The 24,183-nt window shown below is 30.7% G+C and overlaps 1 non-coding gene across 1 annotated transcript; it reads left to right on the top strand.

Annotated features, from left to right (window-relative positions):
• Positions 1-22,357: 22,357 nt before the first annotated feature.
• TRNAN-AUU (transfer RNA asparagine (anticodon AUU)) lies at positions 22,358-22,430 on the top strand. The gene has a single exon. It is a non-coding gene; the product is annotated as a tRNA-Asn (tRNA).
• The last annotated feature ends 1,753 nt before the right edge of the window (positions 22,431-24,183 follow it).

Here is a 24,183-nt window from a genome sequence, read left to right as displayed (position 1 = left end):
TTGTGACAATGTATGTAAATTTAGGTAAAAAAATATTTAACTTTATTATTATTATTATATACCTATTTTTTCATTTCGTTTCTTTTACATTTATTGTATTGAACATAATTTAAATTATTGTTTAAAGTGTAAACATTTTTTTTGCTGTGTGCATGAGTTTCTTACACTAATATACAAAGAAATTGGCAATATTTGTGTACATACTGTTTGTTTACCGTAAATAAAATAAATAAATAAACATATAAACTTTATACCGTCGAAGATATCTCCGTTACTTTCCGACTGTAATTGCCCCCCCCCCAGGCATTGCCTAGTGTGTGAAATAATTCTATTAGATGAATCTCTTAAAAGTAATAATGGTTTCAGCTCTTTAACTTCACTAAAATCAACAAATAAAAAATAAAATACGTATTTGAAACTAACGTTGATTTTCAAGGTATATTATTTAATAATTTTAAAAAAATGCTTGCCTTTAAATATTATTTTTATCGGTTACGATGTTTTGACGATCATAGGTCGATTGTATCTATTGAAAAAATAAAAGGTAGGAAGGCGCAGAATTTTTTCTAGGGAGACGTAGCAGCATTAATTTGGAAACCGCTGCTCTAGGGGGTAAAATCTAGTCTTTTGTCTACAAACTCAGGATATTTTGAAATTGAAAATAAATATCATGATATTTTCAGACTCTGGTTATGCGAGTTTGAGCTTAGTCTGATATTAGCTTGTTAATAGTTTGTAGAAATAAGTCTGACGCTGACGAGGTGTATTTATATTGTATAGGTACATTATACAAGAATATAAATAAATCTCAGAGTAATAATGCGTGAACTATGAACTATGTTTCATAGATCGCAAGCAATGTTGGTTTGTTGGTTGGCAACCAATTCGTGGCCATTTTGTTTTGTTTGACAACATAAACATAACGGTTTGATTGGATGCTTTTGCCGATGTGCTGGGCTTTGTTTGTAAATAACTTGTATATTTACGTTTTAATTTATGAAAATCGACTATGGTGAATTGCAATATGTTTGGTTGCAGCAGTAGGAGCGTCAAATGTGTTAAAGGAGTCAGTTTTCACAGGTAATTGATTTCGAATATTTTACCATGATTATCATTGACTTTTGGCATTTATTGTCCCGACACGTGTATTATGTTGCTTAAAAACTTTCCTTATATCAACATATTTACTTCATATACTATTTTTTCTCAATTAAGGAGATAAATTTGTGAATTAAAGTATGTTTACTGTTGATAACGACAGTTTATTACGGGCAATGGCGGGGCCGTACTAGGCATCCATATAAAGTTTGAGTCTTTATTGAGTAGAGGTGGATTCAAATTTTGATCGAAAATAGCCACTTAAACCTTGAAATCGCATCTTAAATGACATGTCCAAATTTTAGACCGCTACGACTCGCCGTTTCGGAGATGTCACGGACAAACAAACAAAATCAACACAAGACTTTGATTCCATGAAGTTGGGATTTATGTCTCAATAAATGTAACAAGTATATTATAAATAAAATAGATATATAAATTAAAAAATGAACACTTACATGTATTTTTAGTTTTATAGAAAAATAAATTAGAATGACCCTGCAATACACAGGTAGATATTTAAAAGTATTTACAATGCAAATTAGGATCAATTTGGCCATTCTCGACTTGAGTGTGGCCCATTGTTTTGCTGCAAACTGTAGCTAACTTAATACCCAATAGTCATAGAATGGTTTTCCTACGTTTGGGCTCCTCTATAGCTTGGCGCATTATTACTCTAAGAAATAAATAAATAATTTACCTTAGCTACGCAGTCAAAGGAACTTTATATTAATGTAGGCATAATTTTATGTAGGTATATTAATTTATTTTTTAAAAAGAGTAATACTTAAATCTTTACTGATTACTCTAATATTTCAATTTTCCGACCATTTCCTGAAAGTGGTAAATAACTTTGTTGAATTTTTTTTATCAGTTTGAGGTAAAGTAGGATTTGAGCTTCAGACCTTTGGCCCGTATGTCCACAATACTACTACAGACCAATTAATTGATGATATGATAAATACATTTCTAAAAATTGACAAAACAATAGATGAATGATCCACGTAACTTCGTAATTAAGTAGGTACTTTGAATTAAAATATAAAAGCTAGTAATACTAAAAAAACCCTAACACTCTTGTTTTTTGTATCTAGAACCATCTCTTACTAGTTACTTTGCTTTAAAACATTTCTTAAGTGCATCCAACACTCAGCTTGTTACATGTAGCAGTTATAATATACTTACTTATACTTATTTATACGAAGTAAATGTCCATTAAACGTACTTTAAACCAGTAAATTTAAAATAAAGAGATTTTTCTTTTGCTTTTATGGAACTCAATGCAGACAACAATAAAATAAAAAGAGAAAAACGTGAAGCCTCTAAATAAAATAGGCGGTAGTCATGAATAAAACTATTTAAAACATTTATTTGTTTATTTACTTATTGATTTTTTTTTTAATCAACAAATATATATTTAGAAATGTTTTAAATATACATAATTATTAAGATAGATTTTCAATAATTGTTCAAATATAGACAAGATGATAAATTTTTTTTATTTAAAAAAAAATATTTACAAAATAGTCTTAAATTAAAGTCCTGCTGAGTTGCATACATACAACTCTTCAGCAGGTTCTAATAAATTGCATAGATTATTTACACTTAACCTACATTAACAATAATTCTACTTGAAAAACATTACATATTACATTATCAAAAATTAAAAGCTATCACTAATACAAAATGTTTCACAGTGTGTAAATTGGTCACTTTAATCAACCAGTGACAATTTAAAAGCCCCGTAAGTGCCTAGACTCCCATATTGCCTTCTCAAAAACGTTTTTCTTGTCTGTTGCAACAAATTTAGTAAAAAGTAATTTAAATAATTGTAAACAGTAGTTAATATAGAAAAGAAATTATGTAAATAAACTAACTAACTTATAAACCGGATTGTGGTAGCGTGGTAGTGTTGTGGACTTACGGGTCAAAGGTCCGAGGTCCAATCCCACTCTATCACAACTCGATTTCCATTTCCATTTTTCCATCACAAGTTATTTACAACTTTTAGGAAATGGTCTGAAAATTAAAATAATTAAGTTAATATTGTGAACTTAAGTGTTACTCTTTTTCTATATAAAAAAAACTCGATAAAATAAATGCATTTTTATACCTGATTTGTTCGTTTCCCATGGAAGTTGATCTGGATTATTAAAAATATAAAAAATGATATTCGAAATTCTTGATTTTTCAATATAGGTGCCGTGACGCAGTTGGTTAGACAGCTAACTGTGAAACTGGCGTCGCGGGTTCGATTCCAGTCAGTTGCGAGGAAAAAACCCAAGAAAGTTTTTTTTTTATTGGTCTTGGAAAAGTGGTGTATTTTTCATAACTTCCTTCCATATTCCATCTATTTCACCTGCTGACAAGCCTCCAAATTAGAAGCTTAGCGAGTAAAAAAAAACCTTTATTATCTACATAAGGTACTATTGGCGTGTGTGTTGCTGGGGAAAAATATTTTCCGACCGATCAGATAACAAGTATAAGTAGTATGTACTGGTCAAAACGTGTATAAACATGACGTCATCATCATCATACCCATATACGCACCCGATGGTTTATAGGGCACTGAATGAAGTATACCGTGATAAAGAAGCTTGCGTTGCTTTAAAACCGATCGCTAGAAAAAATGTACATAAATGGTTAAAACCAACGCTGTTTTATGTTTATTTTTAAGAATCGAGTTGTGGTCTTGTGGCTAGTGTCTCGGACTTACGGACCAAAAGTCCGTGGTTTGAACCCCACTCTACCCCAACTCGATTCCATTTTCTAATAGTGAGTTATTTACAACTCGTTGAAAATGCCCCTTAAAATTAAATATTTGTGTAAATCACAAGAACGCAAATATTTCTTTTTGAAAAAATAATAAAAAAATAGATCAGTTTTTTTCACGTTTCAGTTTATTTAATATTTTAAAATACATATAACATTTTTTTACCCACTAAGTCTAAAAACTTTTCGGTGGGAATTTTTGTTTTATGACAGGTTTATTTTACATTATTTTATTTATATCATACGAATTTATTTATTAACAGGAACCTTAAAGTATTTAGAAAACATTGCTTTAGTATTTTTTTTCTTCATTTGAAGATCTTTCATGTTGATGATGGTTTGTGGGAGATCATTGAACAACCTTGGAATAACGCAATTTAATGTTTGCTCTTCGAAGTAATTTGTAATTCGGGGATCGACCAGGAAGCCCTTAGTTTTTAATCTAGTGTTGTGAGTGTGGGAAACTCTTTTTTTATATTCCGGATCAACAAAAGGATCGACAATCAATTTGTAGTCACAAATTTTAGGACATTACAAACATATATTATTTTTTATCAAAATTGACAGAATCGTTACCTTATCTTTATATCTACCGCGGTAGTTATTAAATTAAGCCCCTCAATCCCCGCTCACCCATTTATAATTATTCCGAGCCCAGTATAATAATATGTAATTCCTAAATATTGTCCGAGAATAATTATCTACTGGGTGGTACAAAACACGTAATACAAAGGGAACATAAACGTAGCAGGGCGGTCACGCATGACGAGCAGAAGGAAATTACACCGATTTACTTCAAAAGAGGTGGCGAAGCAGAGATAACCTTACCTTCAGTCAGAAACTGACAGTAATTTTTAGAAGAGGATACTATGGAGTATCATTAACTTCTATTCTACACAAATGTAATTAGGTGTTTTTTTTATGGTATTTATTTTACGTAGTTATTATTATATTTTACAAACTTTCATGCTAGCAATTATTTTTCGGATACGTAGACGGGTTTGAGGGATTATTGTTTAAAGTACCGAGTAAACGAGGCATAATTAGGGATTCCGCTTATTTAGATTTAATATTCAGTAAATACTGTGAAAATAAAATATGATAATATTAATTACTAAATTTAACCTTGTCGGCTTCGTGGTGTAATGGTCAGCGCATTTGACTACCATGCGAGATGTCTCGGATTCGATTGTCAACATGGTTAACACGAAATATTAATTATAAGGGTGTTTTTACAATAAAATATTTCATTGATCCTAGACTGGTACCTAAAGCGAAATACTGGTCACATTTGTGTGACAAAAATAAACGAGATGCGCTGCAATTGGTGCACCAATACAGTGCTCTATGCATCATTAGATTTGGAAAGGGAATGATTATGATACCTTGATAGGATAGCTTGTGTAGCTTTGAAACAGACCGGTAGAAAAAAAAAGTTGTCAAAAAAATTGTTGTTTTTAAAATTATTTTATTAAAAAGAAATTATTACGTATATTTTAAAGCTAATTAATATACAAAAATCTCTGTTACAATATGGTATTCTTAAATGGGGTGGTGTAAATGCAAATATATTAAACCCTTTTGAAATAGTATAAAGATTAATTATTAAAGTGATTTTAAAGAAACTCTTTAGATTCAATACTGAAACTCTACAGAAATTATTTATAAGTTCACACAGTAGACACTATTTTAAAAATAAATTAATTTTTTTTAATTTATAAAGAAGAAAAAATAAATGAATTTTAGATGAATAGTCACTCAGATACCAAAATAATATTAAAACCCCTAAATTCCACAAAAGTCATGTTAAAACAGCTTCGTCTTCAAAAGTGTCAAAAATTACAATAATCTTCTAACAATGAACTAAAAACTATTAAAACTAATAGGTATATCAATAAATAAACTCAAAGTAAATTTATAGAAATTTTTTGAACAAGTGTAAAAGCTTCTTTCAATTTTAATTAGTATGAATGTATTATTATTTTCTAATTTTTCTTTTAAATCCTACAAGTTTTCTTTTTTTTCTCATTTACTCGTATATTCAAAATCATATAAAATATAAATTCTTATAAATAAATAACTATAACAGTCCAAGCACAAGTATAAGTCTCTTTTTTTTTGTAGAGTTACATTTATAACATTTACTAGATGTATAAAAGTAGATTTGTATTAATTTTAAAAAAACATGCACCATTTATGAAATATATTGATTAATAAAAAAATATAAAAAAATAAAAAAAATCATTTCTGAACCCCCACGACTGACTTGTACGAAAAAAGATGCCAGTTTTACAAAAAATATACGAAGAAAATTTAGAGGATAAAAATTGTAAACAACATTGCATTGGGAACAAAGGCGGTTCCTTAGTTTGTGCATAAGCACAGTGCACTGCCAAGTAAAAATATGTATAAATAAATTAGTAATTTTATTGATAATAAAAATATGTTATAGGTACAAAGAAACCGGGATTTGTTGCAATATTATACTTGTAAACATCATAATATTCAATACTAGCGCCAAAAGATTTAGCGAGATCGACTCTAGCGGACGATTTTCTCATCTTGTCTACGCATGCGCAATCGTCCCTGTGCATGTTCTGTTTTGCACAATTCTTTACCCTGAATTTGTTTGAAATATGTCATTTCTCCTAAGATCGTCATTTGAGCGAGATGGACAACGCTTTATATCGGTGAATCGTGCGTTAGAGGGAGAAGATAATATACATACTCCGGGCATTGCCAACGCATGCGCAGATTTGAAGTTTGAAGTTCGTTTGCAGTGTCACTTTAAACATGCGTAATGACATGATATTATTACGAATTTAGTTGATTTAGTATCTTATAACGTGCGTATAATGCTAGGCGAATTCAGCGTTCTTGGTTCCGATGCGCGGGCTGTCATCTGTCATACTATTGCCCGTTTATCACTTCAGACCTGTCATGTTGTTATAATATTATTGAACTTAATATATTAGTGGACAAAATGTAAAGAAATGCGCTGCCCATGTTTTCGGTCAGGAGCCGCCAGTAATTGGGAAACATTTAAGACGATGGCGTAACAGTAACAAAAAATAGTGGAAACACAAATACACTACCAGGCAGCACTACCACAAAAGGAAATTGAAAAATCCACAGAAAAACTGAATGAATATAGATGTTCAAACATAGGCAGAATTATGAATAATTAAGTTAGTTTTATAATGCCCTATCAAGACGAAACGCATCACATTGTATACTCGTTTATATAAAAAAAAATAAGAGTGGAATTGAATCTAATTAAAAAATATATATATCTAATTAAAAAATATATATTTTATATACCTTGTTAAGAGTAGTGAATGTTACGCGGCATAAAGTGGCCACTTAAATCAGCTAATGACTGCTCTTCTGGCTTATGCTCTGTAAATGCCTAGACTTCAATATTCCCTTATCTTAAATATTATTCGTTTCTATTCACGGATTTATTTCTATGATTGATCTGTTAATTCATGGATCTATTTCTTAACACCTGTAGGCCTTTTATTTATTTATTTATTTACACGCCCTACGGGCTTTTACATGTATTAGAAATTACATTCAAGTGCAGCAGTGAAACATTAGTATGTAAATTTAGTCAAAATTAAAGATAACATAAGAAAAGCTAAAAGATACAATAATAAGTAAAAATCAGGAAATGTCCAACATAGGTATAGGGTACATAGAAAAATATTTAATAAATTTACATATGAAAACATACACACATACATATACATACATATAAGTTTATACATTATTATAGAGATACATATGAAAAAAAAATAGTAAATAAAGAACAATATTAAGAAATTTTATACAAATTAATTTATAACCTCTTAAATACTTAACCTATATTTATAAAAAGACAGACGAAATATATCAACTTCACCATACTCATTACCTAGACGGTGTAGTCTAGGTATTGGTGAATTGTAATAATAATTGTGACTGCCAGGAGATTAAAAAAATAACGTTAGCTGACATATATTCATAGTTCTTAAAATTAACAGTGAACAACAACAAACACATTAACATTAATTTCTTAAAAAATCACAAGTTAAGTAAGATTTGGATGTGTATAGTTTATTAACTTTAATCCTATAAAATATGAAAATATATTTATTATATATCTCAGAATTTCTATAATTTTTGACCTTAATATTCATACAAATCCCACTTCTTTAGACTATCCTACCCTCAATTTTAAATTTGGAAATATAATATATAACTTTAGTTTAGTTGGAATGTAAGTTTAGGTAAACAATTGTAAAACGCCCTTGAGGTGATTTAAAAAAAAATGGCGCTACATAAATCAGCCAAATATTATAATTATTATCGCTATGATTTCTTAAAGTTTTGTAATTTTGAATATACTCCACCCGTGACGTCACGAGTTGTAGGATTCGTAGCGCCAAAATACACTTAACGTAGAACTACATAATTACCCGTAAACCAGAAATCTATCACAACGCTTATCATTGGTATATTCGGTAGCACTAGTGACGTCATTCAAAGTAGTTCATTTTTAATTATTTTTTCAGACATTTACGATAAACTTTGTCAAACAATTAAATGCGTATTTTTTACCGCGCGTTGGAAAACATTTTTTGCATCCAATTTCCTGTAGCAGTGAACTTCCTCATTGGGTTTATTTAAGTAGTGCAGTTAGTTCTATCCGGCATTAAGAACATTTTTTCTTTTCCATTGGTTATAATATCCAAGATCGGTTTCACCGGCGCAATACTATTCTAGGGTATTGATATTATTGTCGGATAATTTTTCGTTTGACTAAATGAGTCAGCCTGCCCCACCGTGGCTACGCCTTTAGTGAAAATTGAACATAATTACAATGGAATTCCATCAAATAAATACAATAACATTGATATGAATCTCATTAACTTCAAAATACCTAATCGAGTCACTAGAAGTACGGAGTTGTTTGCAACTACGAGTACATACGTGGGTACTAACTATGCACGACACTCTCCGATTCCGCGTTTACATTCCTTAGCCAACAAATTTACTTGTGAAATAGACATTTTTAATGCGACAATTATCAATTTTAAAACGTTCTTAAATGCACTGTTTGAAACAAATTATTAATGTCGTAATAAAACTTTCTTTTTCATAAAATTCTTTCTCTGTTTTTGATGTGGATTATTATTATCTTATCTCTTTCTGATATTAATTTATCAAATATTTTTTTGTACCGTAAATTATATTATTTTCACATATATATTTACTGTTAACTAATTTTCATTATTTGTTTTTAACAATACTTTGTTGATGCCATTTTTTTTAATACTTATAAGTATATGAAAATGTATTTATTTTTTTGTTTGAATTCTTTACAAGTTATTTACAATTTGCTTTTTTATTCAAATTCTTTTATTATATTTTTTTTTTTTTCTTTTTTACTATGTAAAGTTTCACTTTTTATTTTGCATGGCAGTATGCTTCTTATTGTTTCTAAATGTATACAAAAAAGCATTGTTTATCTTTTAAATTTTTACGCACTATGTTTGTACTTACCTGTATATTTTTTGTAAATGCCCCTTGGGCGTATTGTAAAATTAAATAAAATAAAATAAATAAATAATATTACAGTTAAAATGTAGTTCCATAGTAATAATAATGAAGATAATTTATTGAAAATCATAATGTTGCGTGAAACAGAAGCTCTTTGCTAACAAGCACAAAGGAAATAACAAAACATGTACGGAAACTGCTTTTGAAACTGTTGTGGTTTTGTTTCTGAGCGGGATGTTTCCAATTAGTTTCGTTATAGAGTGTATAAACCACAGAAAAAAAATCATTTACCGGTTAAATCATTTTACAGAAAGGTAAAAAGCGTATTGTTGAGGTTGAACTAAAACATTGTCAATGTAGATAAGCTACTGTTGAGAAGGCGTGCTCCAAGGTTCGAACTGTGCTCTACGACTTGATTCGCATTTTTTCGCACAGCTATCTACGATTTGACAGCTCAAAGATGAACATTTAATAAACAAAACAACATTTAAAAAAAAAAACAGAAATAATATTTTGAGTTTGTCTAAATGTTTGCAAATAATGACGGGATTTCACTTTTTCGGAAGTCATAAATATAGGCAGAATGATGAATACGACAAAGCACGTAGTGGCTACTGAAACAGACAGTGACAGGTTATAAGCCCCGTAAGTGCATATACTTCCATATTCCCCGATGGAAAATTCTCTGTTGTAGTGTGTTAATCGTAAAAAAGCTAAAAATTATTTTTAATTATCTGGTTTTTAAAAAAGGTCTCATTTTATATAAGTGCTCTAAGGTGACATGGTAGGAAGAAATGTTTTATGACATACCAACGCCGCGATTATAATGGGAAGTTGATAGAGTTATCTTTTTCTTACTTCTTTTTCTCATCCGTTTATAAGTGGAGCATGTGGACATTACCAAACGCATTCAGGAGCCCCTATCGCCAGTCAGCACCCTCGTCTCCTCTCATGACAATCCCCAGTCCTTAATTTCCATAAAATAAATCCAAATCATCGATTGCCTTTAGGGTGGCGGGAGCCAGTAGGTGTAAAGAAGAGATTACTTGGCAAAAGGTTCTTTTGAAACATCCGCAGCATTTGTCAAGACAGGTCTCACCGCACCTTCAAAACGTTTGTTAAAGGAGGCTGCTGCGTCCGCTCTGGGGCTTCAATTTAAGTTATGAAATCAAACCACCTTATGCCTAATACTCTCCCAAGAATTTGCTCTCAAAACACTGAAGCTTGGTGTTTTGAGGTTGAGTAAGGTACCAGAATTTGCACCCATATAGGAGAACTGGGATTTTGCAGGGTATCGTCAATAATTGTCTATTAAGTAAAATAAAGGAGGGTTCGAACTTTCAGTATAGTCGCAGTGAGTCACACCTTGCTGGAGGGTGTGATTCTATAAAATGCTGCAAACGCTCAGTTGCATTCTACCGGCAACACTACTGACTAGTCCAACTCGTTAGCGTCTTCGTTGCGAATCCTGGGCAATGAGATCACTCTCATAACGGTGTGATCACAGCAGATTACGAGAGGATGAAAGGCGAGTTTCTGGCGCCTTAAAACCAGAACCAACCAGTTAAGGAAAAATCTAGCAAAAAAGCCAACGGGAAACCACTCTGGTCATCGATTTCCCAGGAATCACTTTGGCGAGCGCATCTAATGATCAGTTGTCCTGGCTGCGGAGTATAAGAGTAGCGCAGGACCAAGTTGCTTTCGCTGTAGTGATCGCCAACGTTGGGGGGACCTGACAAGGCACCGCAATAAGAAGAAAGTTAAATTTAATTTTCTGTACTAAAATGAGTTTTTTTTGTGATTTATTCTTTAAAGCATATTAAATTATGTAAACGTCACTGACGAAAATACTTACATAGTACACATTTCTGTACGAAATTTTTTATTGTAATAGACAAATTGAAGATACAGGCTTGAGTATTTTGTTTCATATACCCAGTATTTATAAGGTAATTGCAGCCAGAATTTTTTTTGCTTCTATTATTTTTCTATCTTAAACACTCACCTAACTAAAGTAAGTTTTTATAAACGACTTAATACATCTGTATAATATAAATAAGCAGGTATTTTGATTATAAAATTATCATCTTAGAGATCAGTATCATTATTAGCAATGCAACGGAAGTGTCATAACGAAAGCAGAAACGAAAACTGATGTAAAAGAAAATTTAGCGGAACCAGAAGCGGAAACGAATGCGTAAGTATAAATACTATGAAAAAATTTTTTTTTTTATAAACACATTTTTTTATGAAATTAATCTTCAAAATTAAGTAGTGGTAAATTATATTTTATGAAAAGTAGTTGGGCCGTTTTTACATCTATGAATCTTTTACGGGGTTCTTCATTTTATATAAGACCAGCTCCACTAAATAATTGCTCACAGGTGACGCTGCTGCGAGGAGCTGATAATTAGTGGCGCACTAATGGCAAAAGATTAATCTATTTGTATGAATTTAATTTCCACCACATAGGGGGGTCCTCATGTAAAGCCGTTCGTTTTTCTTTTTTGTACTCCTGAAGTTGTGACTGTGTTTCCAAAAATAGATTGTCATTCTCGTTATTTGTAATTGATACCCGTATGCAGAGACGTGAAGGTGAAGACAATAGAATGTACTTTCCTCACCTTAAGGTTTGTCTCTGCATACGGGCGTGAGTCTTGCTCGTCTTCATTCATACTTTACATGGATTGTCACATTTTTAATGATGAATTCATCATTGATGAAGACGTAGATTGGATTTTATTCTCAATTTGAGTTTGGCACATAGTTTACATTTGGCTGTTAGACCGTCAATTTCAACGAAGTAGTTCCAAACAGGGCATGTTTTTGAATTTATAATTGCACTTTAGAACAGAACATTTACGAGCTTACACCACGTCACGGCGTATGAAGTAAAAAAAAATGTCAACAATTGCGTTGCGACAAATGCCGAAAGCACGCGCCCGGTTCGCTTGTGGTTTACTTGAACGCCTGGAACACCCCTCCCGTGCGTGAATTTGTGTTCGAATTTCCGTTATAAAAGTTGCTGAAACAGAAACAGAAACGGATGTCATTAAACGTGAAGAACATCCGCTGTTGCGCAAGCAGAACCAAAGGTCTATTGCATTACTAATCATTATTATTTCATGTGATCAATGTAACGCGTTTTATTCACTAAGCGGAATAAATATCAGAGTTTTATTTATAGTTATATATGAAAGTGGTGATAGGGTATGTATTATTTAGTTGATATGTTGAAATAAATATTCATATAATGTGTACATGTAAATTTATAAAAAGGGCTGGTTGAGATTTAATAATTCATTCTTATCTACGGTTTTAAATATGTATGTATTTTCGTATTCGTATCGTGGACCCAGAATTACGTATTTTAATACTTATTTTATCAGCCTCGTGGTGAAGTGGTCAGCGTATTGCCTACCACGCAAGAGGTCTCGGGATTGATTCCCGACACGGTTGACATGTAACATTTTTTTTTTTAAATATCTTTTTTAAAAATTTAAATAACAAAAAATATTTGCGTTTTTATGATTTACCCAAATATTTCATTTTGAGGGCCATTTTCAACGAGTTGTAAATAATTCACTCTGAGAAAATGGGAATCAAGTTGGGGTAGAGTGGGATTCGAATCACGGACCTTTGATCCGTGAGTCTGAGTCTCTAGCCACAGGACCACAACCCGATTTTTTTAACCCGTTTTAATACTTGAATATTTCATTGTCCCATCATTCGATGTCCGCTCCCTAGTTGAAGCATATACTATCCACAAAAAGCCTCCATGCATCTCTATCGACAGCTAACTCTTTTGCGTCCTCCCAAATCAGGTTCTCGTTCCGAAGTTCTGACATAAACTAACGATGAACAGTCCGCAGTAGACGTCCAGGACGTCAAGAACCTGATGCCTCATAAAGTAGGCAAGCGAGGTTAAGGCTTTCAGGAGGCATCCGCAGTATATGGCCTAGCCTACCGTGTCGCCTCTGTTTGACGACAATTATCACCGGAGTTTGCTGCGTCTGGTCTCTTATCAAACCCCCCCCTCACACAAGATTATTCTGAGACGTCTATTATCAAAACTCAGAATATTGCTTTTTTGGGCCCAAGTGAGGTGCCACGATTCGAACCCGCAGAGGAGAATAAGTGTTAGGCCGGCATTATGTGGGCGGCATTTGGTTTTCATTGGGCCTTACTTATAAATCGGGTAAATAGTTAGGCTTGAGAATAGTGGTAGAATAATGATGGTGCAGCAAAAAGTATTACTTTTAAACCTCGCATAGAGTTAAACTCGGTCAAAATCTGGAAAAGCGACCATAGAAACTTATACCTGTACATTATGTGGTATAACGCTGGAATAAGCACGTGACCTGTCAAAAGTCATATTTTTCGGTAGTCAAAATGGATAGTTTATCAGTTTTCGAAGTCTCGAAATTTCGAAGTCTCGAAATTTCGAAGTCCTGCCACCTTCTCAATGCGATTCAAGTGATTTTTAATTACACATCTCTAGTTAGAAGCCTACTGGATTATAATTCTCCAGTATGGTCACCTTATCAAATCACTTTCTCAGATTCTTTTGAAAGATTTCAGAATAAGTTTATTAGATAAATTAATTTTAAGATGGGTTTTTCTAGTAATCAATTAAATTATAACAAAATTCAAGACTCTCTAAAATTAACTAAATTACAAGAACGAACAAAATCAACCAATATTGCGACTTTATATAAAATACTAAAACCAATGTTGGATACCCCTGATCTACTGAAGTTGATTTCATTTTATGTACCACCTAGGTTAAGCAGAACATCTACAATATTTTATAGTCGAAATTCTCAAACGGCAGCTCAATATAACTCACCTATTTTTAGATTACAGAATACCGGGAATGAATATTCATCATATTTTGATATATTTAGTTTATCTCTGCCTAACTTAAAAAAAAAAGTAACCAACATATTTTTATCAAAAAGAGCAAATCAACTTCAGGAGATTGGGTTAGAATAGTTATAATTTGATTGATTAATGTATTTTGTTATTATATAATTACTTAAAAATATTATTAAATATAATGTATTCAAGTAATTTTTAATATGTATAGTACGAGTATATTAATATGTCATACTCGATTTTTTTTATTTTTAAGCACTCTTTAAACCACATATATGTAAATGGCAGAAATGCCGTATATAAATAAATATATAAATACATATTATTCTGGTAGGTTTTGGAATCGACTTTCTTGACAAAGGTACATTAAAACCAAATATGTAATTGATAAAGGAGAACATTCTTGAAAAGGAGATAATTTGAAATGTCAAACAAAATAAGATGGGATTCCTTAGTCCATTTTCTATTTCCACGTATATTTTTAAGAACGTTTCTTTAAGTTAGTAAACCCTTTTTTCATTGCTCATATTTTCGTGGTGGTTTGAGATAATTTTATGTACAACAAATCTTTGACGTCACATCCACCCAAGAAACAAAGTATTTATTTAAGCGAAAACAATTGCTGGTTATTATAAAATATTAATGTGATGTAATTTATCATTGTACTTTCTGACAATCATTTTTAATTGAAGCTCAATATAAATTTTAATAAATATACGAGTAAACGATACTTTTAAACCGAGCGGGGGCTGATATAAAATAGAATATATAAATATTACATATTTTCAAGGTTATTTCAGAAAATGATATTTATTTTTTACAAATTTCTTGAAATATTCAAGATTGTAAAGGAAAGGATTGGTGGATGCTTATTGCAATTTCTTTTAAAAATATTGAATTGACAACTAAAATTTTATATATAAATAATATTCATATTGCCGAATTATTATTTTTTTATTTGACCTCAAAACCAAGCGTCCAAAACCAGCGTCAAAATTACTAGTTAAAAAAATGACTAAATAAATCGTTTTTTAAGAAATATTTTGTATTCTTTTAGACTTTTCACACCAGTTTTCAAAAACAATCAGATTATTAATATTTTATATACGTACATGCACATTTATTTTTATACATAAAGTGTTCCCCAATGGGGAAAAACAAAATGATTAATAGTATTCAAAAACTTTCGAAAAGGCTTCAAGAAAATCAGACATCCTTTGATACAAACTTGTGATCTTCTCTTTGAGAGGATCAAAGATTTCTTCGAAAACTATTTCGAGAAGAAAACGCTACAGAATTTCTCATAAATTACTGATAACATATTCAGCTTTTTCTTCAGAAAATTCATTCATCTTTTTAATGTGAGAGAGTTCTAGCATTATATTATGAGAGTTAATAAAAATAGTTTTCCGTAGCTTAAACACGTGAGAAACCTAACCTTATCGGATATTCGTTTTATTTTTTGGGCCTTTTTTCGAAAAATCGATTTTCAATGTTTACGGAAAAATCTGTATTAAGCTTAAACCTGGCCGTTTCTGGCCGATGCGGCTGTAGAAATTGAACTTAATAAATTTATATTAAGGAAACTACTCTGATTTTTTTATAATTTTTTTAGTAAGTTTGAACACATAAGAAAATAAAATAAATAACCTATTTCGGTATATTGGATCATTTTAAGTTAAATATTTTGTTCATCAGAATCTCCGAAAATGATGCTATTTTTTAATTATTTATTTATAAATTTATTGCAAAAAAAAAAAATAATATACATACTCAATAACAGGGGATCTATATAAAAACAATAAATGTAAAATGAAAACGGAGTATTCTCTGTTTATGATAGTCTCCATCTAACATGGCACAGTCTGTTCTAAGAGTATATATCGATATCGAGTATCTTGAGATAATTAAATATAAAATTAATTTAAGAGAAATATATGTCATCTAAATAGATCACTAAGCAAGACACACATGATTTTAATTAAATGAAATGACAGTGATTATCAGGTGATCATTTCCTAACCTTAGGTTATCAAAGGACAACCTTAGGTAACGAAATAAGTATCTAAAAAAATAAAATAATAATAATGAGTATCTCTTTAATAAAATAAATATAAAACGATTAGGCGGATTCTTTTTATAAATGATATTTTTTCAAAACAATTATCTCATTCCCTACCATCAAACATTAAACCGGCTTTCTACACAACTAATAACATTGGAACATTGTTAAAAAATCACAAAGACAAAGTCAATAAATATAATAAATCTGGAATATACTAATTAAATTGTAATGATTGCGATTCGATCAACATTGGAAAAACTAAAAGAAACTTTAATATTAGTGTAAAAGAACACTTAAGACGCTTAAATAATAATAATTTTTCTGAATTCGCAAATCATCTGATAGAAAATAATTATAACTTTAATAAATACACTGGATTAAAAGTACTTCATGTTGAAAATAAAATATTAAAATTAGACAACTTATAAATCTTAGAAATTAAAAGAGCGATTCAATAATTAATAACCAAATAAACAATATTTCTTTTAGTCCTCTCTTGTCTTACTTCGAAAATAATGATATCAAATTACCACCCGTGTAAGGAAAAAACGACTTAATTTATTGGGTATACGTGTAGTATTTAGAGAACATGATAAAAATATTTAAAAAAGGAATCAATTCATTAATTACGTAAAGCTTGTTTGCTTTGAAACCGGTCGGTGAAAAATAAAAATTAGTGGTTAAAAACAAAGTTCTTTTATTTATTTTACTAAAACAATTTTGTTTATAAAAACGTATTTTTCTATTTTTTTCTACCGACAGGTTTCAAAGCTACACAAGCTTCTAGCTTTAAATCCGGTCTAGTTCCTAGCTCCGAGTTGTAAATCCAAAACCGGAACGGTGCATCATTAGCGTCATCGGGACTCTGTAACCCCCATGGGTTACAGAGTCCCGTACCTTACGCCTAAACACGACCTCTTTCGCAGTTTTCGCCCTCGAGAGGGGTACTCACGTTGTCAGATGAAGGTCGTAGTTAGGTGCTGTCGCGCACACGCGGCCATCCCTTTTGAAGGCCGATCGCCCGTTCCCTGCTTCGGCTCGGGGGTCTGGAGCGCAGAACCTTTTGAATTATTGACTGTTTTTACAATTTAAGTTCTGATGTACCATTATCTTCTTTATAAATTGAACGTAGTTATGCAGAAAGCAGCCAGTCCACAATTTTGGAAAAATGAGATATTGATGTTATCGGGTGCAGTAAGGTCGATTCTTTGTTCTGCTAAAAACAGCCAGACCGCTTTCATATAAACAACTGTATTAATCACCTCTGAAGAAAGGTGTCGATCACAAAAATGGTATTTCTCAATTTGCAGAAAACACCTACAAAACTAGAAAAATCTTATGGTACTTTAAAAATCTTTTAAACTGGTCAAATACACAATAAGATTCTTGTTTGTAATATATAAAATAAATTATGTGTTCATTGTTTATCGTTTGTTTAAGTCAAAAACATTCAAATTATTGTGTAGATTTTATAATTCACTCTTTTCACAAAATGGCTATTATCTCAGTTTCACTTTTTTATGGCTGGCTGCTTTCTATATAACTACGTTCAATTATATTTAAAAAAATGTTGTTTTTTTCCCAAATAAATAAATCAACAAAATAGAAGTATATCGTACTTTCAAAAATTAAATATGAAAAATAAATATCTTAAATATTGATATAATAGTCAAACAAACCATTACGACGTATCCCCGTATGGGTAGGCAGAGAGGATAGAACGCTGTCTTTGCATACAGACCTCGCTACCTCTACATTCATTCATCTTCTCATACACGCACGCCGATTATGCCTACTCTTGACATGTCCATCTTCAAGTATTTGATGAAATTGATCGTGCCATTTCTTTCTCGGTCTTCCTCGTTTTCTGCATACATCGATTTTAGCATCCTAGATCATTTTAGCTATTCTTTTGCTGTCCATTCACTCTAAATGTCCAAACCAACGCAGCACCCCTTTCTTGATTCTGTCGATAATGCATGTCTCAGCCTTACACATTTCACGGATCTCGACATTTGTGCACTTATCATACATCGTTTTACCACACATTTACCTGAAGGATCGCATTTCAACAACATTGTAAAAGTTGTAAATATTATAAATTCTAATTGAATTAAATTAAGACTAAAATTTTTGCTTGTATATTGGATTAATATTACGTCTTATTTTGTGAGGTAAATCTTTTTTGTAAGACCTATTGGGCGTTTATATGAAAAGTGAATTTTTGCCCTTGAGGGTTACGCTAAATGGCGCAATATAAGTTTTACATGAAAATTTGTGTAATAAGAGTGTTTCTCTTCTGTATCTTTGAAACAGTGACAAGCCAAGAGGCTTAATAAAATAACAGTTTTGCCCAGAATATTCAGGGTTAAAAAAAAAAAACTTATTTATTACTTTAAACTCACCGGGACATGAAAACGAAACCGCTGTGACTAAAGGAAGCGTTATAGCTACTAAACTACGGTAAACGCTTTTCTTTTATATTTGGAGTTGGCCGCAAGATCATTTAATAAATAATTTTAAAATACTAGAAGAAGAAGAAACTTAATTTTGGAATAATTGAAAACAATTCGTTTTGAAAATATTCAAAATTAAATACCTAAAGAAAAATACGGTTTAAAAACTGAAAAATTTGTTATATATAATGAACGAATTTAAAAAATTTAGTGGAAAAAAATATAATATTACAAATGATGGGGTTGAAGAGCATAAATAAGCTTTCAAAAACACTCTTAGTGGCTTAAATGTTTCCCGTAAAGTTTGTGCTGTTTTTATTTATGTGTTCTCCAGCTGTGTTATTTTAATAACGTGTAAGGGTATATTTTTAAAATACCCATTAATGTCTGAAATTTTAATTCACACTATTAACAAAATGGCCACTTTAAAATTACCCCATCAAAACCAAGTGGTCAAACAATTTATGTGGACGATAAAATCAGTTTATTTTGAATTGGACATTAATTTAATTATTTTAAAAATACACGAAAAGTTAAGATGCACAATATGGGTCATTTCTGGTCTTTTAATTATAAGCTGAGTCTCGGTACTTATTCCTTTTAGACCTGAATTAATTCAAGTGAATATATATAATAAATGTTTAGTATTGTGTGTACTAAAGGAATTATTGGAGAAATTTAGTTTTTTTTTATATCATTAACGCCTAAGATATTATTTAAACCACTAGCTCTCAAACTTATATATGTATATAATATATAATCATGATAACATTTATGTTAATTCAATCGAATTAGTTTAATTTTACTGACATGTTATATATTCGTTGCAACAGAATGAAAATATTTTCGAAAATATTTTAAATATTTATATCGAGGCATTTACTGGGCTTATGGCCTGCTATTGACTGGTTTAAGTGACCACTTTACACCTTGCGCAACAATCGCCATTCTGCCTTTATTTACACATCCACATGTCCTCAACTCTTCTATCTCTTGACTTTTGAGAAGTAGGAGAGCTGAAACCTTTATGAGGTGAGCGAGATTTACCCTAGTAGGTGAAATAATTCAGCCAGATGAATCTCATCCATATCAATGACGCTGTATAGGGTGAACCTTGATCTGCAAATGTTTGATCATCGCAATTTTGTGTATTACAAATACAGTAGTATCGAGGCAGTGCTTTATGCACCATAAGGTGGTAGCAAGGAAATAATGATTGCTGGAAAAAAAAGATTGAACAAATTACAACAGAGATGAAGAACATTTTAGAGAAGGGAATACAGATGTCTAGGCATTCACAGGGCTTATGACCTCTCATTGGCTGGTTTATGTGGCTACTTTACACATTGTGTAAAATTGACCATTCTGCCCATATTTGAACATCTTTATTTCTTCAATGACTATGCTTCTGGTGCCTAGACTTTTATATTACATTTTCTAAAATGTTTTTCATCTCTGCTGTAATATGTTAACAGGTCCCGAGGGTGTTGAATCCAATCGTTGTTTACAAAAATTTGTACCAACTCAAAACATTGTTTTTATAGATTTAGGTATGTGAACATTATTTAGGAAAGTTTTAATTGAGACAAAAATGACTGCTGTACGTTAAGAATGTTCTTATTGTACAATTATTAGTACAATTTTTGCAATTTTATTTCAATGTTTACAACAATTTTAATTCAATTTAATAATTTATTTTGCTTATTTTATATAAATATGTATTTAGTTAGTGTTTACGTGTAATTAAAAATAAGTATGGTCCATTTTTTTTCATTGTTTTAATATTTATGTGTATTATGTATGATTTTTTTATAGTTTGTAAACCAAATAAATAAACAAATAGTGAAATTATATTACTCTGATGATGCAAATGCCTATATGGAATATTTCTATCCAGATATTTTTTTTTTGCGGTATTCTTTTGCCTTTTGTCTTAAAATATCCACCAAAGCCTTTCCATTATTTTCCGTATGTGATTAATGAATAATTCAATATTTTGAAAACGGGAACTGTAACGATAAGACCGGATGGAAGCTAACAAAGCCTTCGGAACTCATAAGGGTCTTTAGCGAAATACGCTTTTCAAAACATCACTTGAAAGGGAAGCCCAAAAGATTGAGATTCATATATCGCACAAACCCGTGACTGAATTTAGTAATTACATTTATGACAAAGATACAATCCTGAAATTAATTAAGCGTGTTTTGAGTGAGTCCTTTTAAAATAAACTTGTAAGTGGAAACGCAATCTGACTTTATTTCATACAAATGTATTCCCTTATTTTCCCTCTGACTTAAAACACTATAAAAATGGTTTTTTTACGCTATAGATATTTATCGCTGTCGTATCTCTGTCTTTATAATATATTTTATAAATTATGAAAAATGAATTATTTAAAAGTATGCATTTATGTTTTTTTTTCAAACGTTTAACCTTCAGAATATTCTGTCTTTTGCTTGTGATAACACGATGTTACATCACCGCATATAAAGGAACTTTGTAGCACAGCTTTTTACGAGTTAACAGATATTTCCGGTGCAATGACGTCATTATACCCGTATTTATTGATACACATTTTGTTTTCGAGTATTGTATGCCTTTTTTGCACAATTTTTTTTGGTGTATGACAATCAAAATAATACGAAAATCCAGTAATAAACCTTACTTAATAATCAATTAATACAATAAGTTTAAGACCTCTGAAACATAATTAACTAACGATCATACTTACTTTATAATATATTGGTTTAATACACTCATTGAGTTGCTCATAGGAAATGGGTACTACTGACATTACAACAATAACCATAGAACCAAAAATTAAACTGTTTATAAATTCATACAATTCAATTTATTTATACTAACGGATAAAACATAAATTATGTGCCTATGTATACATCATAATATGTATGAAAGATATATAAACTCAATATCTGTACCTTTAAGGACCAACCACGAAAGTTACAGTGAATGAAATGTTCAGGAAATAAAAAAAAACTATTACGTTATTTCCAAAACATCATATTTTTTTAACTAAATAAGTTAATTTAAGTACATAAAGAACTTTCAATAAAAAAAAAATATATATTTTAAAAATAAAAGTGCATGTTAAAATGAGGAACTTCAGCTCTACGGGAAATTGTATACAATAAATAATTTGTTGCGCGGGGCAAAAATAAGAGCATTAAATTGTACTGCATAGTTTCTTGAAAATGTACGAAAAAAATAATAAAAAATATTTTAATCAAAACGCACTACTTTGAATAACGTCACTGGTTCATACAAATCAACCTATGATATGAGAGCTATGGAAGATTTCCGGTATGCTTGTCGTTTCTGGACCAATGGGAAGAAATTAATGAGAATAAATTGAAATTAACCTCTAACATCACACGCGGAGTATTTCAGAAATACAAAACTCTAAAAAATCATTGCGCTGATATTAAGATATTTAAAAACTGAAAAATTATTTTTTGGCTAAGTTTATTGGTTAACAAATAAAAAAAATAAAAAAAAACACTAAACTTCCTCATTGCAAATTGTCGGCCTCGTGGCGTAATGGTCAGCGCATTTGCCTATTATGCAAGTGGTCTCGGGTTCGATTCCCGGCATGGTTGTTATGAAATATTGTTTTAAATAGTGTTTTTACACTCGAATATTTAAAATCCCTAGCTATTTAATAATTGTTTGTCATCGGGTGCTCAGACATTAGTTTTAATTAATAATCAAATGAGAAGAGTACAGAAGACAAAAGAACAAAGAACATTGACAAAAGAACTGAGCATGTATTTTTAATTTTTTGATGTGTATCGTATTCTTCCAGAATCCTTTATTTAAATTAAAATTAAATGTTTATCCACACACAGGTGTTTGTGTTAATGTAATAGTTTTTTTTTGTATTTGTAACTTATTAACTTAGTACCTTAGTAACTTAGTAACTTACCCATTGTAAAAGGCAAAGAAAAAAATACTAAATATAAAATAAAAAAGTGGTCTTTGGATTTTTATTTCAAATTTAAAAAAACATTTTAATCACGAAATTAGACTTATTAGAAATATGTATCTTATATTTTATTACTTTTTGAGTATGTCAAACAATTTATTAACATTGTCTACTTAATAAAAATTAAAGTTAATAAAAAAGTTACTTGAATTATTCAATGTTGCGCTTCACTTTTTAATAACACTCAATAAAAGTTTTTTATCTTTAAAAATCTACATAAATATACAGGTAAGTAATTTGAATTTATAGGTAAATCAGGTATAAAAATGTTAAAAAGGATCTTCAAAAAGTAATTTGAATCAGCAGGGTACCTTTTCGTACTTAAAAAGGTTATGTTTTGGGGAGCCATTCGTATAATCTCTTTTTTAATTGTTTTAGTGATTCAAGGTTATGCTTAAGGGTAGATTCTCATAACGATTAATTTTCGACGTATAATTCCATGGATTCTTTTTTTATAAACAGGGTAACTACTCTTGCATTTAAGATGATAAATCTTGCGTCAGCATTTATGTATACAAGTAGTACAGAATCTATTTAAGAAAGGAATATTAAAGTCAAGACTTCCGTAGAATTTATGACCTGTCATTTGTTGATCAAGTGATCAATTTACATACTGTTTTATTAACCCGTTTGGTACCAAAACAAAATTAACAATTGCGCTGTTTCCCCGTGGGGTAAGGCAGAGATGATCGAAAACCACTCTGTCTTTTCATGCACACCACGCTTCCTTTAGGAATTGAACTCAATTGAATTTCGACCTGAGAGCAGCCATCGAGTTAAAAATACTCGTTCAGGTTTCTGCTTCTAATAGGGTGGAGACTGTTATTTTTACCTGCCAATACACAGAAAGACTCTAAATAATAAAACCAATGAAGACATGAATCGTACATTCAAGATGTTTCATTATAATACCAATACAACCAAACAATGTAGATGTGGGCAAGGAAGTCCTTACATACAGACCTCGCTTCCTCTACATTCATACATCATCTTATGCTCTGCGATGGTTATTCTAAATTTTAACATGTCGTTCTTCAAGTATTTGTTGAGTTTGGTCACGCCATGTTTTTCTCGGTCTTTTTCGTTTTCAGCATCCATCAACATTCGAATTTTAAATCCTTTAATCCGTTTTTCTGCCGTTTATTCGCTTCATATATCCTAACCACTGAGCTTTTCTTTCTTAGTTTTGTCAATAATGCTAGTCTTAAAAAATGTACCTACAAATCTCGACATTATTTCTGCATCTATCATGCATAGTTTTATGACACATTCTCCTCAAGAGATCACGTTTCGACAGAATTGCGAATTCATTTTTTTTATAATAAAGGAATATTATTATTTTTTTCATTTTGAAACTTTTTATTTAA

This window comes from Micrasema longulum, unplaced genomic scaffold (genome assembly GCF_059751315.1).
Source record: "Micrasema longulum isolate JH-2025_06_02 unplaced genomic scaffold, ASM5975131v1 h1tg000073l, whole genome shotgun sequence".
NCBI lineage: Eukaryota > Metazoa > Arthropoda > Insecta > Trichoptera > Brachycentridae > Micrasema > Micrasema longulum.
This window is presented reverse-complemented; position numbering and strand designations above follow the sequence as displayed.